Genomic DNA, 9,004 nt, shown 5'->3' on the forward strand with positions numbered 1-9,004 from the left:
TCGATCTATGAGGCTTACAACAAAACAAATTACATTTTCGTGATCCTCTCTTCATCCTCTACGATTTGATACTAACTACACCGATTTTGGGTAACATTTCTAAAACTCTAGATTTCTTTAAATTCGTGTTTTTGACTTGAAATGTTGTTAGTTAGTGTCTATGGCTCGTGTCTAGCATGATTATATGATTTGTATGCTCGATCTTGATGTTTTGGTGTAACTAGCTTGAAAATGAAAAGTGGATGCTTAATCCTTGATTTTGGATGAGTTAATGTTGTTAGATTGTTAAAGTGCATGTTTTAAATGTGTTACTAGTATCATTAGCCACATTTGGATGTGTAGGTTGATTAAGGAAACTTCAAAAACCCGATTAATGATTTTGTGATGTTTGACTAGGGTTTGATAGTTCTTGACATGAACTTTTGGATGCTTAAATGCCATGGAATGTTAATTGTTAGTGTCTAGTAGTAATGTATGCTTCATTACCTTCAAAACGGCATATCGTATGTGTAAATTGGATTCCCGAATCATAAAATACGTTTTACGAACTTGAAACTTGAAAATAAACCTTTCTCGATCAATTGACGAGTTTTTCGTTTATTGTAAATGATGTTTTTGATTGATGAAATGTGGTTAGTTGTATTCCTTGTCGAAATAGCTTTCCGATGATATAAAATACATGTTCTAATTGTTTGCGGATCATAAAATGTGATTGTTTGTGTTTTGGTTCGTGCATACTTTGAAAACTGACCAGAAATCCCTGCACAGAGGGTGGCGCGGCGCGCCCCTACCCCGCGCGGCGCGCCAAATGGCCTGGCCAGAATTCTGTCCAACTTGGTCAATTTTTGAATAATGTTTGGCATGCTACGCACCTCCGATTAACATGTAACTTGGCCAACATGCTCATATATGATTTCTAAGATTAGAAAAATAGTTCGGAACCCGACCCGAACGTGTTGACTTTCGTTGACTTTGACCGACCAAAGTTTGACTTTTTGTCAAACTTAACCAATTAATTATGCAATCTTCCTAACATGCTTTTATACTTGTATCTTGCATGAAACTTGACAATTTGCTTCACATGCTATATTAATCGAGTCGTATCGAGCCATAGGACTAATTGAACATCTTTGACCTATCGTGTTTACCGTTATTGATACAACCTATTTGTTTAGGTCAAGACTAGCATTGTTCTTGCACACATTTACTTGTTGAAGTACTTTACTACCCGTGCATTCAAGGTGAGATCATAGTCCCACCTTTTCAAAAACTTTTATTCTTTTAAATCGTGGGCTGAGAAACATATACATTACATATTTATATACATTTCACATGTATATATACTTTTCATACTTTTATACTTTGAACACAAATACGAATACAAAGATACAGACGAGTTAGAACAAAAGTCCTCAATCCAATTATCATTAGTTCCACTTGCAGGGTGTAAGTGTAAGCGAGTAATTATGTTGTGTGGCCATACGGGTTTAACGAACCCTCATTCAGACGGTTCGCTACCGTTAGTGGATGAAATATAATTCCAACGTGCATAGTGTATGTTCTAACACTATATTCAAAATTCAGAGGGAAGATTCAGTTAAGTTTTGGTAATTGGGTGCTCGTGATACAGATAACATCTTTTGGGATGTATACGCTTGAAATTCACTTTATATTAAATCTTATGGTTTACAAACACATCTTTAGAGATGTATGCGCCTTGATACTAAACCTTGTGATTCAAAATATACTTTTACAAATACATTTATGATCTCACCAACGTTTTTCGTTGACAGTTTTCTACATGTTTTCTCAGGTTCATACTTGGCTACTTGATACATGCTTCCGCTCATTAATTGATACTTGCATTGGATGTCGAGTATACATGCATTTCATGGAGCGTCTTTTGACTTTACTTTAAACCGTGTCGCCTAGATTTCAATCGTACTTATAACGTTGTAACTTAACTTTTGGTTGAACAATTCTTGTAAACTTTGAAACAATCTTTATTTTGAAATGAAGGCGACATATTTTGGTTAAACGTTATCTTAAAGACTTATAATCAGGTAATGGGACCCACGTAGCCGATGCCGTCACTTGACGATTTGTCGGGGTCGCTACAGTTATAGTCCCGTTTTTACATACTTTTCAAAGTATATTTTTGGGATGTGATTACATGCATTTTATTTTACATTTAGACACAAGTGACAATTAAATTTAAATTATTCATTGTGAGTTGGACAAAAATATTTCCTAGTCTGGTAACTGTAATCATTGGTTTCTACCGGTGAACGCGAATCCTACGGATAGATCTATCGGGTTTGACAACCCCATTTCGAGCTAGTTGAAAGAACCCGTCATAATCCATCCGGACGAAGTCCATATCGATTATAAACGATTCACAACAGTTGGTTACATCGCGAGGTACTTAACCTCTATATGATACATTTTACAAATATTGCATTCGATTTAAAAAAAAATCTTTCTTTACAACGAAAGTTGACGACATGCATACCATTTTATAATATATCCAACTATAATTGACTTAATAATAATCTTGATGAACTCGACGACTCGAATGCAACGTCTTTTGAAATATGCCATGAATGACTCCAAGTAATGTTCTTAAAATGAGCAAATGCACAGCGAAAGATTTATTGCATACCTGAGAATAAACATGCTTTCAAGTGTCAATCAAAAGGTTGGTGAGTTCATTAGTTTAACATAAATAATCATTTCATAATTTTAATAGACCACAAGATTTCATATTTCCATTTCTCATAACATACGTCCCATGCATAGAGACAAAAATATCATTCATATTGATTGAACACCTGGTAACCGACATTCACAATATGCATACAAGAATATCCCCATCATTCCGGGATCCTCCTTCGGACATGATATAAATTTCGAAGTACTAAAGCATCCGGTACTTTGGATGGGGCTTGTTGGGCCTGATAGATCTATCTTTAGGATTCGCGTCAATTAGGGTGTCTATTCCCTAATTCTTAGATTACCAGACTAAAAAGGGGCATATTCGGTTTAATAATCCATCCATAGAATGTAGTTTCGATTACTTGTGTCTATTTCGTAAAACAGTTATAAAAGCAGCGCATGTATTCTCAGTCCCAAAAATATATATTGCAAAAGCATTTAAAAAGGGAGCAAATGAAACTCACCTAATGTATTTTGTAGTAAAAATACATACGACTATATTAAACAATGCAAGGTTGTCCTCGGATTCACGAACCTATATCATTTGTATACTTATTAATATACATAATTGTAATCGGACAAATATATATATATAAATTTATTGATTGTATCCTTTTTATATTAATAATATATATAAAAATATTAGTCTTGTCGTGTTATATGTATTAAATAAATTTTTAATATATATATATATATATATATATATATATATATATATATATATATATCATTTGTATATTAATAATAGTAGTCAAAATAGTATTAATAGTGGTAAAAATGATAATAATTATGATACTTAATATTACTAATAAGATAATAATGTTATTAATTCTATTAATGATAATTATAATGATATTAATAATTATAATTGTAAAAATATTAATTTTTCTGTTAATGATAGTTATGATATTTATTTTAGTAATTACATAGTTATAATACTCGTGATATTATAAATAATAATACTTATGTTAATATCAACAATTCTATTATTTGTAAAAAGATACTAATACTAATATTTACGAAAATAATAGTAATTTGTATTATTTGCATAATGATAATAATAGTAATGATAATACGTATGATAATAATAGTGATGTTATATGTTAATAATCTTATAATAATAATGATTTTAATAATATTACTAATAATAATAACCTAAATCATAATACTAGTAATGATACTTATGATAATATTAGTAGTTTTTAATAAGATGGATAGTTTGATAATAACGGTTATGAAAATATTAATTTTTGATAATCATACTTAATTTAATAATAATTATAGTTATAACAATATTTATTTTTGTTAATTAAGATAATAAGTTTAATTATAACCATACTAATAATAATGATGTTATGACTAATACTTTTGTCGATATTAACAATAATAATTCTAACGTTTTGTAAAATGTTACTAATAACAATATCCATAATAATAATTTGTATTATGTTCATAACAATGATAATAATACTAATAACGATCATAATTATAATAATAATAATTCATATATTAATATTAGTATTAATAATAATAATAATAATAATACTAAGTAATGATAATTAGTAATAACAATAATAGTTATAACAATAATCATTAATACTAATAACAACAATAACATTCCCTAATAATAATAATAATAATATTGAAAAGTGAAGCTACCTTCAACAAAAAAATCGGCTTAAAAGGAAGAACTGCCACATTAGGGACTCGAACCCATGACCACCCGCTTATAGGCAAACACGATCAACCATCCCTCCATCTTATCTTTTCTGTTAAATTACCCATCCTAATTCTATATAATCTATCTCTTTCTGTTTATCTTCTTCCTCTCACATTAATATCTAAATCGACTAAAAATATACAAATCATCAAAGACAGAGATTTAACTACTTCACAATAGTAATACTCAATTAATATCAAGTGTTTATTGATTGTAAACAAATAAAAAAAATAACAAATAAAAAAAAAATACTGCTACTGCAGTTACGGTTCTTAAAAAAGAAATTTAAACTTGATTTTAAGAAAGTTTTAGACAAATGTTTCTTCATGAATTAGATAGAAAATCGTTTTTAAAAACTTCCTGAACCATCAATTGATCCAGAAACATAAACACTAGTTCAAATTTCTTTATGAACAAATTTCTTGACTGTTTATTTTAAAACTTTGACTTAAAAATTCATACACAATTGAAGGAATTAAGGAACGAAAACTTACAGATAGTTTGTGTATATGATTCCTAACATAACCTCATTTACACATTTTGAAATGGTTTGCTAATTCGAGTTTTTGTGAAAAAGTAACAAGAACAGGGACGAAGGCTGTTTTCTTAATTCTCTGGTTTTAATTTTCGAAATTGTAGTGATACAGATTATATGGTGTGATCTAGTACAAGCTTTAACAGTTAATTTAGACTTTATTTGATTTGTGAAATAGACCTATAACCCTTTTTTTGCAGACAAGTAGTGCGCCCAATATTCAACAGAGGAATAAAAAAAATTAAAACAGATACATCCACTTTACTGATTTGTTTCTTTATGTAAGGCAATTGAATCTATCGTACAAAAAGGAAATAGGGTTGAAAGAGATTGATGCATGAATATATCTGTGTATCGATATATATAAATCTGATCTGATTATATATAAATCTAATTTTTATGTACCTGTATATATTTATTTATCCATCTATTAATTAATCTTATTAATTAGTAATTATAATTATAATAATATTCTTAATATAATAATAATAATAATAATAATAATAATAATAATAATAATAATAATAATAATAATAATAATAATAATAATAATAATAAGGATAGTTACAATAATAATAATAATTGTTATTGTTAATGTATTAATAAAGTCTAATAATAATACAGTTTACAATTAAGATACAACAAGTTACATATTCCCATTTTATATAATGACATTAATACTATAGATATTGATATAAATAATAAGAAAAATAGTGATAATCATAGTATCTAATAATAACGTTAGTAATAATAAAGATATAACAATTTACATGTTTTAGATTTTTATACCAATATATTATATATAATGTATAATAACAATACAGACATTAACGTTAAGATTTAATGATAATAAAGAAGTTAATATTAGTATAACATTTATATTTTACTTCCAATTAAACTTAATATATATGTATTACATATTATTCAAATTTCTATATATAATTATATTTTACATATCCAGATTCATTACTTAGTTAGATGTATCAATTATATATATCAAAACAATTTAAATTCAAAGTATTACATTATACAATTTATACTTTGTTAATCATTGACAAATTATGTTCAAAATCAATTAATAACAAGTTTTAGTTATTTTAATTTATCTTTCTTGATAACTAAATCACATATCAGTTTCCTAATATATTTATTTTACAATTTCTAATTATGTATATGTATATGTACATTTCTATTTGCGTTTATAGGTTCGTGAATCGTCGGAAACAGTCAAAGGTAATCGAATATATGAACTTAGTTCCAAAATTTTGAAATTCAACATTACAGACTTTGCTTATCGTGTCGGAAACATATAAAGATTAAGTTTAAATTTGGTCGGAAATTCCCGGGTCGTCACACTAGTCACGCTAGCAATTTATAATCAGAATGTTTAGTACTTCGTATTTTGTTGTAGATACACTGTCCAGTGTATATTATTATTGTGTTGGCAAGGGTAAATAAAGGGTTAAGTTGTTACCAGGTGGCTCATTGATAATGGAATAATGTTTAATGTTTTCTAACATTTTTAAATCTTGTGGTCTAAAGTTTATTCAATTATCTAAACCTATAATTCACTCAACTTTTGTGTTGACAGTTTATTCGCATGTTTTCACAGGTACTTGAGTTTATGTGATGCTTCCGCTGTATTTAGAAGAGACTACATGCATTTGGGCAGATGTTAATGAAACAATTTATGAAACCTTGGCTTGCATTTGGTTTTTGAATAATTAATACTTGTGGGTTGTTGACAATGTTTTGTGTCAAATTTGGATTATTATTATGTTGTGTTACTTTTAAACTACATATTTTTGGTATTCTTTCCTTTTTGGGAAACTTTTAAAATAAAAGAATGCAATGTCGTTTGCTAAATTCATTTAAGTTCGATCAAGCTGTGGGACCAAGTGACGGAGCCGTTAATTGTATTGACGGGGCCATCACAGTTGGTATCAGAGCTCTGGTTGTAGAGAACTAGGCGGTCTTAATGTGGTCAACCCGTAGTTCTTAGGGTGCATTAGAGTCTAGTCTACAGCCCGACCCTTTTGCTATAGCATTATTATGCATTTCATTTCATATGAGATATATCATAAGCATTTATTCCTATTTGGTATATGGTTTGTGGTTTTACTGTTTGCAGATGTCGACTTCGAGCAACAACTCCGTTCGTGCTCCTGCTCCTTCGGCTGCTGAAGAACGCCGTGCTGATCAACCTCTGATCGATGACCCAGTTCACTACTACTTTTCCATTCTCACTCACATGAACAGAGCTTACACCGACAAGACACATATTAACGCGCTTAGTGATTGTATGCGTACTTTGCCACATAACGAGATGATGGACCAGATTCGAGCTAGTATGGATTCGTTTGTTAGCTTCAAGAATAATGTTGGGTTCGAGAATCGTAAGCGTAACCGTGAAGTTGACGCTAAGTTCGAGGCTCTAGAGAGCACAGTTCGTGGTTTGAAGGCAGAGTTGGAAGAAGTGAAAGGAAAGTTGCGGAAGTATGAGCCTCCTGCTGAGACTCATGCCGGCCCAGCTTATCACACCAGTTCTAAGCAGATGTGATATGATGATTCATGATTGATAATTTATTTCATAAGACTTAATGTCCTTTCATACATACATTTTTGGGTTATGTACGGCGTTTTGTCGAGGATTTTATTAAGGTTTTGTTATGGGATGTTTTTCATTATGTATGGATGGTTATTTTTATGACATCTATTATTATTATCACATTTTATTTCTGATGTTGTAACTCTTGGCATGTTATATTATGCGTAATGTAGATCATGTATGTTAGGTGCTATGTATGTTGTATGATGTTATCATAAAATATGTATGCATGTGGTGGTTATTTCTATAATAATCATAACTGTCATGTTATTACTCATAGTGGTTACTGACTATTATTTTAATGGTTAATCCTTTCGTGTTCGATTTATTCCTTTATAACACTGGTATTATTCTTAGTACTAACAGTTGTGTTATTCTGTTTTAAAGATCATGCCTCCTAGAGAGTCCAACGAAGCCCGTATGCAACGTCTTATCACCGAAGGGATAGCTGCTGCTATGGCAGCAAATGCAAATACTAATGCTAATGCTAATGCGAATAAAAATCAGGTGGGATGCTCCCACAAAACGTTCATGGCAAGTCGCCCACAGGAATTCAGTGGTACAGAAGGACCCATAGGACTTACCCGCTGGTTCGAGAAAATCGAGTCAATTTTCAGGGTTAGTCGAGTCCGAGAGGAGGACAAGGTTAGTTTTGCTAGCTGCACTCTTAAGGATAGTGCATTGACCTGGTGGAACAACTTGGTTAATAGTTTGGGAAATGATGTGGCTTATGGTTTAACTTGGAATAATTTCAAGGAAAGAATGATCACCCGCTATCGTCCTAGGGGTGAGCTTAAGAAGTTAGAGGTTAAACTTAAGAACTTGAAAATGAAGGGCACCTGAAAGGACCCGTTCATATACATTATAAACGATTCACAATAGTTGATTACATCGCGAGGTATTTGACCTCTATATGATACGTTTTACAAACATTGCATTCGTTTTTAAAAGACAAACTTTCTTTACATCAAAAATTGACGGCATGCATACCATTTCATATTACATCCAACTATAATTGACTTAATATTAATCTTGATGAACTCAACGACTCGAATGCAACGTCTTTCAAAGTATGTCTTGAATGACTCCAAGTAATATCCTTAAAATGAGCTAATGCACAGCGAAAGATTTCTTTAATACCTGAGAATAAACATGCTTTAAAGTGTCAACCAAAAGGTTGGTGAGTTCATTAGTTTATCATAATCCATCATTTCCGTAATAGTAATAGACCACAAGATTTCAGTTTCTATAAATATCCGTACACTCGCAAGTGTATAAAAGTATTTTATAAGTTGTAGGCACCCGGTAACAAGCCTTAACGTTCATGTTTTACCCTCTGATGTACACCAGATCGGGTGTGTTTAAAATAACCTCGAAGTACTAAAGCATCCCATAGTCAGGATGTGGTTTGTCAGGCCCAATAGAT

Source organism: Rutidosis leptorrhynchoides, chromosome 8 (genome assembly GCF_046630445.1).
Source record: "Rutidosis leptorrhynchoides isolate AG116_Rl617_1_P2 chromosome 8, CSIRO_AGI_Rlap_v1, whole genome shotgun sequence".
In the NCBI taxonomy this organism is placed as follows: Eukaryota; Viridiplantae; Streptophyta; class Magnoliopsida; order Asterales; family Asteraceae; genus Rutidosis; species Rutidosis leptorrhynchoides.